At 37.8% G+C, this 16,152-nt stretch overlaps 1 protein-coding gene across 6 annotated transcripts in view; it reads right to left on the bottom strand.

The window, feature by feature from the left end:
• LOC131757092 (phospholipid scramblase 4-like) overlaps positions 1-13,796 on the bottom strand; it is a 38,258-nt gene extending 24,462 nt beyond the window's left edge. The window contains exons 1-3 of one of the 6 annotated variants that reach the window (XM_067033609.1): positions 13,604-13,761; positions 13,254-13,311; positions 8,815-8,889 (exon numbers count right to left, since the gene is read on the bottom strand). The gene's annotated coding sequence lies outside the window, so the exon portion shown is untranslated. Of the gene's footprint in view, positions 1-827; positions 956-8,814; positions 8,890-13,253; positions 13,431-13,603 lie in introns of those variants that run through there. The other 5 variants (XM_067033610.1, XM_067033612.1, XM_059064289.2 and 2 more) reach the window with 5 other exon arrangements.
• Between the last annotated feature and the right edge of the window lie 2,356 nt (positions 13,797-16,152).

Genomic DNA, 16,152 nt, shown 5'->3' with positions numbered 1-16,152 from the left:
TTAAAGTAAAATACACCCACACATTGCCTAACAAGCTGCAGGTCTCATGGAATTTGTTTAGTCCTCCCTCCTTTGAGCCACTGGTTTCTTTTTTTTTTCACCACTCTAAATTCTCTCCCAATTCTTAAAAATTTTACAATATAGTTTTATCAACAAATGTTATATAAGGCAGGATAATGTCCAGTTGGTACAGTCGTGAATGTTCTAACTTAATCTTCCCTTAACATTCAGTGGATTGTTTCAGATTTCTCAGCAAGGCCAGAAAGTGCCATACGTTGAAGAAAGACTGACTTTTGGCTTTCTATCAAAGGGAAATCAGAAAACTGAGCTGTGTCTCCGTAATAGGTTAGCATCACATGGTCTAGAGAACTCAATTGCAGAGGCCTTCGCATTTTCAAGGCTTAGGCTACATACAGGGGAATCTAAGCCAGCTGAAGTGTAATTAAGAGGGAAAGGAGACATGGGTGAGATAGCATGAGGTTGGGGAAGCTGTGGTTTGCAGCTGTGCAAGGCAGCCCTGGTATCTTAAACAGCATCCCACAGCAAGAGAGCATTTACCCGGGTACCATTTGTTGCAACAAATATTGCAGCTGTGTAAGGCAGCCCTGGTATCTTAAACAGCATCCCACAGCAAGAGAGCATTTACCCGGGTACCATTTGTTGCAACAAACATTGCAGCTGTGTTACATGCTCATGCTTCAATTTCACCTTTGTAAATCGTGACACACTAGCAAAGTTCAATAAAACCGCAAGTCCTTGAACCATACCACTGCTATTCAATCACAAAACTGAAAATGATGATCAGCTCTTTGCAGTTGAGTATTTACTAGAATCTGTCCTGGTCTCTTGGCAAGAGAGACTCTGGGCACATGAGAATCTTGCTGTTCTTTAGGCACAAGGCTTGGAAACCTGCATATGAGATCTCAAACCTTGGGCTCTGCCTGTTTCCAGTGCCTTCAGCTGTGAGAGGAGAGAAAAGAAAGCAAGAGGTCCCTGTCCATATAATTCCTTCAGCTCCTTAGCAGGGGCAGGAAATACAGCTAGTTCTTGCAAAGTCCCAGTCCATCTACCACAGTCCCCTACTTGGGTATTCAAATGTAGTATTAGAAAAAATGCTGCCAGTCATTTAACATGTATTACTGAGCATCTTTTTGCTGGGTTCCAAGCTGACACCAAGAGATGGGCTGGGACCCGGGACCCTCCTCTCCTCGAGCAACATAACACAAAGAAACTATAAGGGACTGAAAATAACTGCACGCATGCACAGTGGGGCAATGATGAGCAATAAGATACAAAAAGGCCACAAACCAACTGCCATTTCTGAGGTGCCGAGAGTAGAAGCAGAGTGCTGTGCGTGGTCCCTGCACACAGCATCACCAAGCGGGTGGGAAGACCACCTAAGCTACGCCTCCTGCCCAACCCACTGATCCGTCCCTGCCCTCACCCCATGTAAGGAACCAGCTCAGCCCCTGCCTCGGGGAGTGAGCGAGGCCACCAGCTGCTTGTTCTCGCCCCACCCCCCACTGCTGCAGCACGAGCCCCAGGAAAGCCCTGCCTGAATTTCTTGTCTGGCCTCTTATCAATTTCTATTGATTAAAGAGTCCAAGGACTTGGATCGGTAACAATTCTAGCAGATATGATTTTATGAACATTGTAAGGAGTTTCAAACTGGAAAACCTAGGAAAAAGAAAATGGAGACACTGCTGGAGGGCTTTCCATATTTGTAGCAAAGTGAAAGACAAATAAGTAAAGCATAGCTTAAGTGTCTGCTTATATTTTTAAGATGAATGGATTTATTTAGTAATAGACTTTAAAATGAGCAGAAAATTTATATTAAAGATATCATCTCTTTGCCGCTTATTTCAAATATACTGTGAAACTAATAAATACATTTGTTTAAATGTAAGGTACCAATGACTATGCCCTAACTTATTCAAACTATTCCATTTTTACTGTTTACACCTTTTTGGTATTAGGAACAATGTTATATAATTTCCATTTACACAAATATTTGCACATACCTCTGCCATCCTCTTATGATAAAACAATTTAAGAAGGATTCATGTTCTACAGGTGGATGTTTCTTATAATTTAGGGAACATTTTGCTATTTTCTTTCTAGCAAGACTTCTTCAGTTTAAACCTAAATCATATCTGAGTGACCATCTCAATATTAAATATTATCTTCCTTTAAACTTTTCCCATATGCTAAGGAAAATTTCCCTTTGTATTACCATGCCATTAAACATAATTCTTAATTCCTTAAATATTAAGAATAATAATGTGCTTTTTGAAAGAGAAAGTTTAACTGATATGGTGACTTAATAGATTTTAAAGAATCACTAACGCAAAAGTATTACAGAATAGTAGATACTCAGGAACTTTTACTTATATTCAAAAGGATTGTTGATTCTTCCTTTTATAAGTGACACTTTAAATACCTATTGCTAATTCAAACATATAAAACTTGTATTCATGTCTTCAAATGAAGCAAGATAAAGACAAATGGAAATTTAATGACTGCCTAGGGAAACAGCCCCCCAAATTGGAGGTTTAAAAGCAACAGATACATTGTGTTTCTAATTTAGCTTGCCTGCGGATTCTGGATTGAATATTATAATAGCTCCGTAACTACTTTTTTGAAAGACAGAAATTCTAAAATAACACACGTTTAGGGGTAGGCTCCTTGAAATCACTACTGAAGAACAAACTAGTTCAAATCAGATTTGACAGGGGTATCCAGAAATATGGCCTCCAATCCCACCCAAATCTTATGCATTTAGGGTTTAACTAGATTTTTGCAGTAAATTCACTACAGGTATTACGTATTCTTTTGCTCACTTTTCTTTTCACATTTCTTAGCTTTATATTGATGGATGAAAAAGACTGGACGTCCAAAAACTGATTATTATTTTTGTGGCCAATATATCAAATCAGACCTCCCATCATTATTGATGATCCTTTTCTATCTTTAACTTGTATTCAACAAAAATACTTTAAAACATCTTCATAGGCAGTTTACAAATATTAACTTCATAGAAAGCTTTATAGAAGAGATACTATATAATAGAGGTGGAAACTGAGGCACGGAGAAGTTATTAAAAGGCTCTTCTTCAAGGCTGTACAGTTAGCAAGAAGTTCTGGCAGCATTGACTGGTGATCCAGTTTCCCTGTGCCTTCCTTTTACCCAGTGCAGCTGCCTACCTTTTGGCCAACCCAGAACTCTTCAATATTTGCCTCTGAGGTAGGGGAGAGTTGAAAATAGAAAAAAATACAGTTGACCCTGAACAACGGGGGTTAAGGGTGCTGACCCTCAGCAGTCTAAAATCCACCTATAACTTTTCAGTTGGTCCTCTCATCCCTGGTTCACATCCGCGGATTCAACTAACTTCAGATCATGTGATACTACAGTTCCTATTTAGTAAAAAATATCTGCGTATAAGTGGATCCTCGCTGTTCAAACCTGTGTTGTTCAAGGGTCAACTGTATGTACAATTTAATGAGCTACTTTTTGTCTCTGTAAGGCACAGCAAGCAGTTCTGGTGATAGACTTGGTAAAATCAAAAAGCAAAAACAACTAGTTCAAATATGCTACTCTTTGAATATGAAATTTATTTTATAATTGGGTGGGTCTAGTTTTTGAAATGGTTTTACAGTAATGGTGATACATTTATATTAATCTCTCTACTGTGGCTCAGCAAAAGTTTTGTGGATTATAGACTAATTCATATGTGACATTACCATGGATAATAAAAACGTTCGCTGTAAATTTTAAACTGAATCAGTTTATGTATTTTAGCAAGTGTAATGAGGTAGGTTAAAAATTCACTTCACAAAAAATTCTGCAGCAAGATTTTTTATGATACAAACAGAGCTCAGGAAGATGTTTTTCATGGGTTTCCCCAACCCTTGTCCCTGAGAAACTGGCCCAAAAGGAGATCATGTTTATGAAAGGGAGGGCTGGGGTCTCTGCCATCCTATTATGGCCCAACAAAACCACTGGGGCAGAAAGAAAACCCCTTTCTGGCTTGGAGGGGGTGCCATGCGGTGGAGAGAGGTGGAGAAGAGGAAGGAGGGCAAGCCTCCTCATAAAGAAACTTCAAGAGTAGGGAGAGAGAGAGAATTAGCAGCAGGTACAATAAAAAGTAAATGGTCTTGAAGTAAGAGCCTTAACAAGGATTAAGTTTTATGGAACCCCCAACTAGAAGGTAAGTTTCCTAAAGACAGATTTTTATTTTTTTACTCCTGTACTCCTAGTACATAGAACAGTGCCTGCACATGGTAGGTATCCAAAAACTACTGTTTAAATGAAGCTTTTTGCTGTGTAAAATCTTATGCTACACCCTTTAAGAAAATCTACACTAAAAGCTTGAATTATTCTTCCACATCTCTGGGTATATTTTTGTTTTCTCTGAATACAATTCCCTACAGACTCTGAATCATCATGGACTACAGGATTTATGCACTTTACACATCAGGTTCTCTGTGTAAATTTCCTTTATTTAAAAGCTTTTTGACTGTTAGTTGATTCACATGGAGATAGTTGCCATGAATTTGTATATTTTTGTCACTTTTGCGTTGTCTATAGTATTACATTATTGTGCTCATAATTGCAGATGTAATTCTCTTGACCACATACTATCTCTACAACCTCATATGTAGAGATTACTATGTTAAAATTATTTATATTTACTAAATATGTAAATATCACACACACATATGACATATAATACTGTTTATATATTATATACTTTTATGTATACATATAATTATATAATACATAATACTAAACCACAGGGCTGGAAAGCATAGGTAAACCGGTCATATTTCTAACTTCTCAAGCAGATAACTGTTGTTACACTTCAATTTAAAACTACCTTGGATGAGGCTAAATAAAAGATTTCTTTTTTAATAAATTTATTTTTAAATTTATTTTTGGCTGTGTTAGGTCTTTGTTGCTGTGCACAGGCTTTCTCTAGTTGGCGGCAAGCCAGGGCTGCTCTTCGTTGTGGTGCACGGACTTCTCATTGCGGTGGCTTCTCGTTGCGGATTACAGGCTCTAGACGCACGGGTTTCAGTAGTTGTGGTGCACAGGATTCAGTAGTAGTGGTTCACAGGCTCAGTAGCTGTGGCTCGCAGGCTCTAGAGCACAGACTCAGTAGTTGTGGTGCACGGGCTTAGTTGCTCCGCGGCATGTGGGATCTTGCCAGACCAGGGATCGAACCCGTGTCCCCTACACTGGCGGGCGGATTCTTAACCACTGAGCCACCAGGGAAGTCCCGAAAATGGGATTATTTTCAGTGAAAATTTAAAATATTTTTTTAGAAAAGATTTAAAGTATTTTTAAAAGGAGCAGTTAGTTATAAAGAGCTGAGGAGTTACCTACTGATTAATTAATGAATTAATTCTTCAAATGAACTGATATAATATACATAAAGCACTCAGTATCATTGGATTTCAGTTTTAGATATCAATTGTTAATTATCTATGAGGTTCCAGGAACTTTGTATATGTTGATTGAGGTGGATATTACAATTTTCATTGCACAGGTAAGGAAACAGAAGCCCACAGAGTTTAAATAATCTGTTCAAGGTCACAGTTCTATAAACTGGGGAAAGAGTGGTTCAAAACACCATCATCAGAGGCCAGGTTAGTATTCTAAATGCCACTGAAAATTACCTTCTGCACCTGCTGCCCTCTCCAGCTCTCCCCACTACTATTACTGTACTCTACTCTCTAGAATGAAAATAGACTTTTCTACTGAACTCCCTTTCAAGTTTCCTTTTGTAAGATTTTTGAAATATATGTATAATTGGGTGAGAAATTATCCATGAACTAGGAGGAAAAAAATTCATAAGAGGTCACATGTTCCAGTTCTGAGTCAGATTCAGTAAATCTACACAACTGAATGCAATTAATGTAGAAAAAAATGATTCGGCATCTGAAGGTCCTGAAAATTAAACAGTAGCAAGAGCATGGGAGAAGAAGTCCAGAATGGGAAATACTATCAAACCAGAATCAGTTTCCTAATTTTTCTCTGGTATCTCTAGCATGATATTATTTCAAGGCAGCCTGACACACAGTAGCAAGTGCCAGATGCAGAGAGATCAGGAGAAGCCCTCTGGTCCTGGCTTAAGCAGAGGGAAAGGGGAACCCCTGCAGCTCAGAAAGAGTTGCAGAATTCCCCAATATTTTCTCATTTTCTCCACTCCCTCATGTTGGGGAAGGAAATACAGTTTTTAAGTAAAGGAATTAAATATTTTTTCTACTGTGCATATTTAATTATTCAAGTACCAAAACATATATTTATGTACCTATTATAAAGAACTAAGAAAATGATTCCAAAAATCAGGAACATGATCAAATTTGCAGATGTTTTACTTCTTTTCTATTGAGAAAACTTCTTTGAAAACTTTTATAAGTACATAAATGTCCAACATTAAAACAATTCAAACACAACTGAGACAATAAATTTAAAATACAAATTAACACCTTCTGTAGCCAAATCTAAAAGGGTTATTTCGTATAGATTTTTTAATTGGATCAAGTTGCCAAAGATCTTTTTTAATACATAAATTTTTTTAGATTATGACATTAACTCAGGTGTCTTTTAAAAATTTTCTGTTGCTGTACTATTCAAGGGTACTTAGCATAGCAGAAATTTGCAAAAGGATGATTAATAGGATATGCAATGTTCCTACGAGGATTTTCCAAATATTAGCTCATCATTTGATGTTACCACTTCCAAAATGAGTGTAGATATGTCTTTAACACTCCACTCATACCAAGAATATTTAAGAAAGTCAATTTGCTACATATATTACTAAATAATATGGTTCAGCTTGTTCTCATGAGAGTAAAAATTATGAAATTTTCATCACATTGACACTGAAGAAAAACTATGCATATGTTTCATAGAGCTTCAGTCACACACACAGAACATATCCAGACAAGTACACGTTAAGTATATCTGTAAAAAAGTTTGAACAAATTGATTTCCAAATCTCCTTCCTGCACAAAAATCCTACAGCTCAGCAATCAAATATGATGATTCTCAAGGAGGCAGGTAGTTGTATAAAAGAAATCTAGAACTATTCCAAATAGGACTTAGAGCACATCAGACCAGGTGAAGCTAATGCTGCTAGTTCACTCTGAGAACCACTAGTCTAGATAACTTCTTTCACAAAGTTTATGAGGTTTGAAACCATTTTCCAAGCAATTCTGACATACCCCTTACCCCCCCAACACACGCCCAACTTCGGATAACATCCATTCCTCACTCAAAAGAAAGCCATCTTCTAAAAGAATCACATCTTTTTCTTTTTTGCATCTTTACTGGAGAATAATTGCTTTACAATGTTGTGTTAATTTCTTCTGTGTAACAAAGTGAATCAGCTATACATATACATATATCCCCATATCCCCTCCCTCTTGAGCTTCCCTCCCAACCCTCCCTATCCCACACCCCTCTAGGTCGTCACAAAGCATGGAGTTGATCTTCCTGTGCTATGCAGCAGCTTCCCACTAGCTAGCTATCAATTTTACATTTGGTAGTGTATATATGTCAGTGTTGCTCTCTCACTTCGTCCCAGCTTCCCCTCCCTTGCTGTGTCCTCAAGTCTGTTCTCTACATCTGCGTCTTTATTCCTGCCCTGCCACTAGGTCCATCAGTACCATTTTTATAGATTCCATATATATGCGTTAGCCTACGGTATTTGTTTTTCTCCTTGTGACTTATAAAAGAAGCTTATCTTAATAAATTCAATTAAACCTTCAATTTACTAATATAATACCTACCTAAATTTTTTCCTCAAATCTCATTTGTAAACCAAGGTAAATTTCCTCTAAAGTTCAAGAGAAATCCAAAATATGTTGTAAGATTTTTGTTTTAAGTGATACATTCTCATTCTTGTGGGAGTACAGAATGAAACAGTAGTAACTGTGAACTACATAAATATCTAGCACATAAATATCTAACACATATAAGAAAACACATTATAGTGAAACCTTATAAAATCATATTCCTTTAAAAATATGGTCACAATAATTTTTTAAAAATAATTAAAATGCTTACAATAATCTGCATAATTATAATATGGAAAGTATTGTTTTTAAAAGTATTTAAAATCTAGAGAATATGCTAAAGTATAAATAATATTTCCTTTTCAAATTTTCTATAAGAAATGTATAATAGATTTTATAATCTGAAATGAAAAAAATAATAGAACTGACAATCTAGACTCTTATAGTGAATTTAACTAAAAAGACCTGAGGTCTATAAAACATGAAAACTTTACACACCGTTCCAAGCACAATTCTCTTTACAGACTTGAAGCCAAAATCTTGGCTCCTGTGGTGTATGTACTGTGTTAGTTTCATGGGTTTCCTAGTCACCAGGGAACTAGATAGTTGAGTGGGCTCAGTATGAATGGATTAAAGTCTGATGTTTGTGAAGGATTCTGTCATTCCTGTTCCACACCTTGGCAACTTACTAGGTTGCTGTTACATGGGCTGGAATTAAGAAACTATCCTACCCAAAAAGCAGTTACAGAGGCCTGCACTAACAAGATAAATTTAGGTCTGTTACTTTGGAATAAAACATGCAGTAGAAGTAACCCAGAGACACATGGAATCTTTCATTAGAACAATACATGGAATATATATTTAATTATATATTTGCATGAAATTAATTCTACAAGAAACTTGAGAGAAACGGTGACTAATTTTCACTATGAACAAATGAAAATGTTGGCAAAATCTAATCAATTTATATTGTTTTTATAATTTATACAAACATTTTTCTCATTTTACTCACACTATGGTTCCTTCCAAACAAAAGGTCTACGGTAGGACATTCCCTTCTTTTTAGCAGGAGGTTGGTTATTCAGCTCTATTTAAAAACAAAAGAATTAGACTAAATGGGAGCAAACTGACAGTCACAGTTGACAGATAACTTTTATTAAACTTATTAGCTTAATTTTTAAAAATAGAATATCAGGTCTCTCCATTTTAGCTTTCAGAGGAGCCATGGTTTTGTTACCTGGAGTACAAAAAATTCCAGAAGAATAATATAATCATGATGTTTATAGAATACATTTTAGGAAACATTACCATGACAATCATGATATCTAAAAGATTGCCAGATAATGCCTTATCGTGTCATTTTCTGGCTAGTCTTCTAGTATTAAAAACTTAACAAAACAGGATGTCAGGTGACCTACAATTAAGTCATTTTGATAAGACACCTTACATGCATAAAAACAGCCATTTTAAAATGTGTTATGTGCAAAAGTACATATATTTATATCACAAAAAGGATCCTTCCTACCTAGATCTCCATTTCCCTTCTCAAAAGGCAGCCACAAATACTAGATTTTTTGTGTCTTTCAAGAGGTTTTCTAAGCAAACACAAACTAATATATATGCCTTTTAATACAAACGGTAGTTTCCTATATACTGTTTTGTATCTTGTTTTTTCATTTATTAAAATTCTTTGATGTTGATTACATTTCGGTTCATATAACCTTATTATTTTCAAAGGCTGCACCACATTTCAACTGGCTGCTTGATGAAAATTTAAATTGTTCCCAAATGTATGCCATTACAAACAATGCTGAAATAAATTTACATATTTTATGCACCAGTGTATTGAATCCCTAGAAGCAGAATTGCTGGATAAAAGTTTTGAACATTTTTATTTTGACATATATTGTCACACTCTTCGCCAAGAATCTGAATCAACTCACATACCAGACAAAAATGTGTTACATTCCTAACACTATGTTTTATCAAAATTTTGTCATTGTCAGTCTGAAAGGTGAAAACATTTCAGTTTTATTTTCCATATCTTGAGCAGCTTTTACTGTTTGCTTACAAGTCATTTGCAGCTCCATTTCTGTGAACTGCCTGTTTGTCATGTGCCCATTTTTCTGTTTGCTAGGTTTTTTTTTAAAGTTTCTTTTCAAGCTGCTCAACATCACTAATTATTAGAGAAATACAAATCAAAACTACAATGAGCTATCACCTCACACCAGTTAGAATGGGCATCATCAGAAAATCTACAAACAACAAATGCTGGAGAGAGGGTGTGGAGAAAAGGGAACCCTCTTGCACTGTTGGTGGGAATGTAAATTGATACAGCCACTATGGAGAACAGTAAGGAGGTTCCTTAAAAAACTAAAAATAGAATTACCATATGACCCAGCAATCCCACTACTGGGCATATACCCAGAGAAAGCCATAATTCAAAAAGACACATGCACCCCAATGTTCATTGCAGCACTATTTACAATAACCGGGTCATGGAAGCAACCTAAATGCCCATCAACAGACGAATGGATAAAGAAGATGTGGTACATATATACAATGGAATATTACTCAGGCATAAAAAGGAACAAAACTGGGTCATTTGTAGAGACGTGGCTGGATCTACAGACTGTCATACAGAGTGAAGTAAGTCAGAAAGAGAAAAACAAAATCGTATATTAACGCATATATGTGGAACCTAGAAAAATGGTACAGATGAACCAGTTTGCAGGGCAGAAACTGAGACACAGATGTAGGGAACAAACGTATGGATACCAAGGGGGGGAAAGTGGCAGGGGTGTGGGGATGCTGGTGGGATGAATTGGGTGATTGGGATTGACATGTATACACTAATATGTATAAAATGGATAACTAATAAGAACCTGCTGTATAAAAAATAATTTCATTTTATGTTAAGAATTTTTTCCTCAAATTTGTCATGAATGTTTACATTTTTGCCATGCATTCTTTTTGATTTTTTTGTACTCTAATTTTTGCCTGTTTTACTGATTTTGAAAATGTGATAATACTCAGTAGTATTGATAATGTGATGAGAGAAATATACTCTTACAAACTTTTTTAAGTACAGCATCTCTCTCATCCTGAAGAACGAGTACTATAAAAGTGATTTTAGGACAATGTTACTGATAAAAACTACTGTATTTTCTGTTTATGAAAAAGTTAACAGGCTGTGAAATCCCTCAAGCAAAACTTCAATTGTGTGCCTACAGGAAACATCATAGCAATCAATACTAAGGAAGTAGATAAAGGAAGGGATTTTCAAAGATAGAAGCTGAAAGAGAACATTCAAAGAGAAAGTAAATGAAGTGAAGAATATGAAAAGCTCTGTGAAAGAAAATATATTTCTTCTACACTGAATGATAACTAATATATCCAGAAAGGAATTATATACCTAAATTACTAATTACAATCTCAAGATCTTTACTATTTATTATTTTATTTTTCCTATTATAAAAACATCACTTTTTATTTACAAATATGCATATATTTACAGAACAAAACATGAATATACATAATAATATATGCATACCTCAGAGCTATTGCATGTTCAGTTCCAGACCACAATAAAGTAAATACACATATATACATATAAATATATGTATATATACACACCCATATACATAAACATTTATACATACTGTGGTTCAACTTGTTTTATGTTTCTGTTTGTTTTCGTTTCAATTTATAATATACTTCGAACATACTTCCACTTTAGAACATCTAGAACTATCAAATGTTTTAAACTATTATTATTCCACTGTAGATGTACAATTAATTATGTAACCAAATTCCAATCAATGGTTACGAAACTATTCCCAAGTTTTCTATTACAAACAATCCTACTGTGACCATCTTTGACACAGATTTTTATTTGCACACTTGGGAGCACGATGAATTCCAATAAGTGAATGAATATTAAAATTTTTAAGTTATCACCATATAAAAGTTTTACCAATACATTTCCACTCAGAGTTTGTTAAGAGTATATTTCTCTCACCACACTATCAACAACACTGAGCATTATCACATTTTCAATATCAGTAAAACAGGCAAAAATGGTCTTTAAAAACAAACAAAAAAATTCGGTTAGGATTCTGTTTAATTTATATGTTCTTTTAGAGAAATGATACCTTTGTCCAGAAGAATGTTATGCATTTCATTGTATTTCTATCTATACATTCTCATATATAGTATATTTTCATCTATGTCCCTAGAGCTTTACGTCTTTTTAAAAATACGTTTTTCAAGTTATTTCATGCCAAACGGAATGGTTTATTTTGTTCTATTTTCCAGTTTATATATATAACATCTATTGATAACTGTAAATTGCAGTTAGATGCCATTAGACACTTCACTAAATTCTCTTATTTTTTCTATGAGATTTTCAGTTGTTTTCTGTTGATACTCAAGGTACACGACTGTATTATGTGTAAAAAGTGATAATGTTGTGTCTTCTAATCAGAATGTTAACGTGTCCTCCTGCCTACCTCACTGGCCTATACAACTCAACAACGTCATAGAGTATGATGATGAGCATTCTTGGCTTTTCCAAATTTCCTGGAAGTGATGCTAGTGTTCCAAGATTTACCGTGATAGCGAGACAGACAGATGGAGGGAATCCTACTCGTAATGTAGTAACACCCAATATAAAATATTAAAGCTTTACTCTTTTACGTAGGTGGGAAATCGACCTTAGTGCATAATATCTTCATCTCTGTACTAGTTTGGGTAGATAACACACTAAATACGCAACAAAATTGTTGGTCCTAAGACCAGAAAACAAATGAAAGAAAATTCTAAGTCTTGAAATATAAGTGTTTTATTTTATAGAAACAAACCAACTGTACGCCGAAATAAATTACCACCGACCCCCAAGTCTGCCTGAACGCTAAAGCGAGAGTTGGGTTCTCTCCTGTAACCCCCGTCTCTCTGCCAGCAAAGCACGTCAAGAAGTGTCTGCAAACCCTTTTACCTGCGAGTCGGCCAGGCCCGGGTCCGCAAAGCTGCGCTGAGCGAGCGCCCGCCAGAGACGCCAGCCGAGCCGCATCCGGGGCAGGAGACGCGGGAAAGGGGCGCAACGCGGCCAAGCAGCGCAGCCCGCTCTCCGGGGCGCGCTTCTCCGCGGCCGTAACGCTCTCCCCAACACAGCCTCCGTCCCGGGTCCACGACCGCCGACTTCAGATCCACGGGGCCCCGACCCCTCACCCAGCGCCGGAGGCGGCTCGCTGCCAGCCAGGCCCACGCGTCCACCTGGCAGACATGCGCCGAGCTCCCCGAAACTTCGGAAACCACCTGGGGATGCGGCGCGGGGCGCGGCGGGCCGGGGGGCAGCCAGCCCAGGACACCGCGTGCCCCCGCGTCCGCCGGCCTCGGGCCTCCCCTCGAGGCGCCCGCAACCCGGCTCTCCGCCCTCCAGGCCCCACTCACCTCCCTGCCCGCCGTCCGCTCGGCACCCGCGACGCCAGGCCTGGGGTCTGAGTTTATCCTGGGAGGAAAGAGAAAGGGGCGGGGCAGGGAAATGAAGAAGGAAGAGGAGGATTTTGAAATGAAAAACCACACAGAGCCCCGCGGGCGAGGGGAAGGAGGGTCGGGGGCGTGGCCCTCCCCTCCCCGGGGCGCCGTCTCCCCGCCCCGCCCCGCCCCGCCCCGCCCCCGCGCTGGGTGTTCCGCCGCCGCGAGCCGTTCCCCGTCGAGGCGCGGGCAGCCGCTGAAGCAGGCTTTCCAGTAAAAATGCACAGGAGACAGGAAAAGAGGGAAAACTAGTTGTCATTGCTCACTTGTGAAGTGAAGAAAAAGATAAGAGCAAGTCGACGGTTGCCTCTAATCCTAAAGGCACTTTCTAGAGCCTGTGAGGCAGGGCTTCGTGGCAGAGATTAAAGAGCCCAGAAAGGAAAAGAAGAAACCAGCCTTTCGTAAGAGCCCTGTTAATTTGCCTCTTTCCCACCCCCCAGACCCTTGGCTTGGAGAATTGGCCTTGGCGATGCAATGCGGGCTGGAAACACTCAGGCTCGGGGCCCAGGCATTTGTTTTCCTTTCCACTGGATTGGAGGAGGCCAGTTTGCTGTTGGAGGGAGGGAGGGAGGAAGGGGTGCCAGAAAAGAGGAGTCGGGGAGCTGGGTCGCCTGTGTTTTCTGAGAGAAAAATGGCATTTGTTAATTACTGTTGTTAGGCACAAGTATTGGTTTCAAACTAATGAAGTTTAGATCTATGGTCCATGGGAAGGAACACAACCCACTGACAGGAACTGAGGGAATCTAGATATCTCTGACCTTATAAAGAATCAGAACTGGACAGAAGTAAATTAGATTAAGTTCTGAAGAGTACTTGGCAGTGCCCCACTATGGGAGAAGTTTGGATAGGGGAAGGCATATGGGAGTGGAGTTCTGGAATTTTCCATTTTCCCCTTATGAATGCTATCTGCTACTGTGTGTGTGAAATAGATTTTAAAAATTCATATTGCATTTCTCAGTAGTAATTGCGTGGGACATTACCCAAATACTGAAATAATGTTATATTGAAAGCATAAAACGAAGTAGTGCTGAAACTACAGCTAAATATGATTACTATTTATTAGCTTTGTTTTAAATTCATGAGAGTGATTCAGAGATTGAGTTTATGAATGCAAACATCGAAAATGATCACATGAATGTTCCCCAGTAATTCAGGAGCAAAACATGGCTTGTGAAACACATTGCTTTGGGGAGGGATAAAGAAACGATTGAAAGTATTTCATATGCCCCAAATCCCAAGTTTTGAGGGGAAGAGTAATGATCAAACCTACATCTTTATGAAATTCCTGATCTGGTGATGTTCCAACTCAAATCCTTCAGGGGATGAAAAATTTACTGTTTTTTGTACTAATCCTACTTTATTTGTCCTTATGCTCCTACATCTCTTAGTATTATTTTCTTTTTATTGGTTTTTCCTACATGACCACAGTCTTCTTAGAGTTAATATTGTACCTCTTCACGTGAAATTAGGAAGTTTGCAAAGCACTTTTTGGTACCTCAATCCTATATGTCATTGCTATCATGTTTTACATACACACAAATTATAGACTACATAATTAAATGTTATGTTTTGCTAAAGCAATCAGTTGTCTTTATAGCTATTAGGAGATGAAAAAATAGTTTTTATATTTACCCACAAATACACGGTTATCTGCTCTTCCTTTTTTCTTGTAGTTAAAGAGTTTTATCTATTGTCACATCCCTTCAGGCTGGGGAATTTCCTTTAGCATTTCTTGTAGTGCAGAACAGCTAGAGATAAATTCTGTCAGCACTGTTTAATCTGAAAGTATTTTTTTGTATGCATTTAAAAATGATATCTTCACTGGGTATAGAATTCTGAGTGGACAGATATTTCTTTTCTTCCCCAACAGTTTTGAGTTACATTTTTATCTGATGGGATTCAGATTTTTGGCTTTAAGGTAAAGTTTTTAACTTTGGTTTTCTACAATTAGGCTGTGATGTGTGGTTTTCTTTGTATTTATCCTCCCTGGAAGTCTTTGAGCATCATAGATAGATGATAGGTTGATATTTTCACCATTGGGGAAACTTCCAACCATTATTTCTTTAACTTACCTCCCTACACCATTCTCTATTCTTTCCTTCTGTAAATTCGATTAAATGTATCTTAGACCATTTAATGTTGCCTCACAGGTCAGCAAGACTTGTTTACTTTTTTCCAATACAGGAAGTCCCCTACATACGAATGAGTTCCATTCCGAGAGCGTGTTCGTAAGTCCAACAAAGTTAGCTTAGGTACCCACTAGCACAATCAGCTATATAGTACTGTAATAGGTTTATAATACTTTTCACACAAATAATACGTAAAAAACAAACACAAAAAATAAAGAAAACATTTTTAATCTTACAGTACAGTACCTTGAAAAGTACAGTAGTACAGTACAACAGCTGGCATCCAGGGGCTGGCATCGAGTGAACAGGCAGGAAGAGTTACTGGCTGGAGGACGGGGAGGAGGTGGGAGATGGTAGAGCTGAAGGATCCTCAGCAATAGGAGACGGAGGGCAAGATGCAATTTCACTCACACCTGACGGTGATGGCACAGGTTCTGGTTCCTCACTGGATTCAATTCTATCTACCCTCTTGAAAAAACGATCCAGTGATGTCTGGGTAGTAGCTCTTTTCTTCTCATATAGATAACAGAGACTGCATTCTGAACAGCTGCTGCAACCTTCGTGAACCATTCTACGTTCAGGTCCTGTGCCTTGAAAACTAACAGCGCCTCCTCAAGTAAAGAAAATCCTCTTGCCATTTCCTGGGTCGTGAATCTCTTCAGTTCTTCAGTTACTTCTTCTTCCTC

This window comes from Kogia breviceps, chromosome 5 (genome assembly GCF_026419965.1).
Source record: "Kogia breviceps isolate mKogBre1 chromosome 5, mKogBre1 haplotype 1, whole genome shotgun sequence".
NCBI classification, from domain to species: domain Eukaryota; kingdom Metazoa; phylum Chordata; class Mammalia; order Artiodactyla; family Physeteridae; genus Kogia; species Kogia breviceps.
Note: the sequence above shows the minus strand (reverse complement) of the source record. Positions and strands in the feature narration are given on the sequence as shown.